Genomic DNA, 2987 nt, shown 5'->3' on the forward strand with positions numbered 1-2987 from the left:
AATATGTATCCAGCTTCAAGAAACCTAACCCATCCTGGATTACTGTGGATTACATTAACTCCTGATGGGAGTTAATGAGTTGCATGTGTTTGTGGCCTAGTGTGTAAACGGAGCATTTTACTTATCCTAAAACCTGGCACCCTCTCATGCCTATAATGATTCTAGGATTGATGGATGAGCCTGGTAGGGGTCACCTGACATTTCTTTTGGGACCCAGGATAAATCTGATCATGATGGAGACAGAGCAAAGGGCCTACATAGGGAATCTAATGCCAGCTCTTTCACTAGGTGACCTTGGGCAAGTCACCTCACTTCTATGAGCATTGGTGTTCCCATCTATATACTAAAGAAAGGGGAAAATAAATCCAAAATCCCATTATGTGATTCAAGCCTGAGAGTGACAGCATCAGCCCTCCGTTCTAGGTCTGAGTACTTTCTAGAACCAGGTGGAGCCTCTCTTGTGAAATATACTCCAGGCTAGAGTGGGAAAGGGCATAGGAGTCTGAGACCTCTCACTGCCGCCCTTCTCCCTCCAACCCCACATCCCCAATTCCCTCTCTTTCCCCCAGTTAATCTACCCACCCATGTGAAAAAGAAATCATGGAAAGCCAGATCAGAAGGCAGTCTGGGGTCAGAGCCTGATGGTAATAACTTCTCAACCAGGAAGGAAAATTCTTTCCCAGAATAGGACATGAATACTGACTCAGCCTAATTGTATTTGTAGGAGATAATGGTAAACCAGCTGTGTTAAGACTGAAAGGTGTTGGGAAAAATTTGTTTAGATTACACCCTCGGGCCAAAATCACTCACAGAGCTAATGCCCAAGGGTTTTCCTTTGAGTTGTAGGTGGAGAAAAAGTGGGAGCCAAGTTCCAGCCACTTCCCTGGGCTGGCCCCAGTCTTGAGAGGACAGACTGGTTCTGGAAGGGTCTATGGGAAGAGAACCAATCTCATTGGCGAACTGCTGGAGGGTAAGCTGTGGACCCCTGCAGATCCAACTGGGTGTAAACCTGGGCTCTGTTAGGTCCCTGTCTGTGATGCTGGGCAAGTTACTTTCCTTTAAAATGCAGACCAACCAGTAGATGGGCACTGTAAGGAGGCAGGTTCCAGGTTGGTGTGTGAACGCTAACCATCTGAGCTGTAGTTAGAAGGGGCTGTCTTAGAGGAAGTGAGCCCCCCAATATTGAAGGCAACCAAGGGGGTGACCACTTCCAGGAGGTGTTGTAAGGAAACTCCATCATGACTTGCAAGATGGGATGAGATGACCCTTAACTCTCATCTAGGTCAGAGACTATTTGAACAAGTTGCCAGCTGGTTACTCAGCCCTCAGCTGTGACTGCTAAGTGCCCAAAGTCTGCCTCTGGTATGAGGCTTGGGAATAAAAGTGCCAGCCTCACAACTGCAACCAGCCCCTTTCCCCATCCTCAGTCTCCTCATCTGTAGGCTGCTTGTCCACCCAGAAGTGCCAGCTGCACTTCTGGACTGGAAAGGCCTTTGGAATGAGCCATTTACTGTCAGACCATGGAATCAACTACTTTGCCCTCCCGGGCTTCAGTTTCTCATCTTTAAAATAGGGATAATATTAAGGATTAGATGAGATAACATGAAAGTGTCCCAACCCAGAGCTTGGCCCATGGCCCACAAAAGCAAAAGATAGTTTTCTCCACTCCCCTGACATGAATAGCACATACTTCTCACCCATCTACCAAGAAGCCACAACTGTTTAGCAAACAGAAGTTCGGACACTGAAAGTCAAGAGACAGGTTATTCTGCCAGGGCAAAGTAGTCCGACCCTCCTTATCCCCTACACCCAATCTTTGAGGCTCCTATAAGGGGCCCTCAAGTGCTCAAAATGACCCTGCCCAGCAGTGGACCTGGAGCATGTGTTCGATAGATGTCTCTGGAGAGAATGAGTAGGACATGTACAGGTCTAGACAGGTAGGGACTGTGAAGATTTCCAGATGCCAGGTCCTACCCTTGCCACTCACCTCCCAGGAGCCATTCCACATAAAACTAAGCTTTTGGGACCCCTTTGTGACGTCACTGTATTCCCTGGAAGCACAATATGACAAACACTTCTGTGGTCGTTCAGTGATAAATTCAGATGTCAAAGCTAAACAGAACCTTAGAAGTCAGATCCAAGCTCCATTTCACAGATGAAGAACTAAGGCCCAGAGAGATTGGGTAGCTTTTGCAAGTCAGTGGTGGTACTGGCATTAGAACCTGGCAAGAATCCTGCCTCCTAGTCCACTGCTCTTCCTCAGGCCCAGGCAAGCACTTCGCTACCCTGTGTGCAGAAACACTGCCATGGGTGGCAAGGCCAGGGATCCACCATCAGGCTCAGGGCATCTTGTGGCTATGTCTCCTTTATGAGACTGCAGGCACTTTGGGGAATGGGGTTGTGTCTCTTCCATCACACTGGGGACTCCCACTTGGTTTAGGGCCCAGGAGTCCACTTAACAGACCTCGTGCCAGGTATTGTGGATAGAGAGATGAACAAGGCTAGGTGAGTGCTCTAGAAAGGCTCAGAGTCTGACACAGACAGATTCCCCCTTTCCTTGCCCCCACCCTGAACCTCACACAGTATGGGGGTGCAAAGTGGAGAGAGAGGTTGGTGTGAGGTCGGGCAGGGCCTGGGAACTCTGTGGGCTGCCTACAGCCAGGATAGTTCCTCGTCCTCTCCGAGTCCCAGAGGGATGCTCACTGTCTGGTAGAGGAAACTCTCACCAGCTGCAGACAACACCCCACTGGGGCCTTGGGAGGAGGGCCAAATGGCTGATCCTCAGGCCAGTCTTAGAGCCATGAACCCCCCCTTGGGTGACCCCGTCCCCACTGCCTGGCTGCTGAAGCCAGAGCTGGGTGTGTACACAGTGCCCCAACCCACTGAAGCCAGAGCAGGACTAGTGAAAAACTGGGACTGGGAGCCAGCTTCAGCCAGGAAGAGTTGCTCTCCTTTCACTCCTCTCAGGAGAGGGCCACCCAGTGTCT

This window comes from Puma concolor, chromosome B3 (assembly GCF_028749965.1).
Source record: "Puma concolor isolate L17-30 chromosome B3, mPumCon1.1.hap2, whole genome shotgun sequence".
NCBI classification, from domain to species: domain Eukaryota; kingdom Metazoa; phylum Chordata; class Mammalia; order Carnivora; family Felidae; genus Puma; species Puma concolor.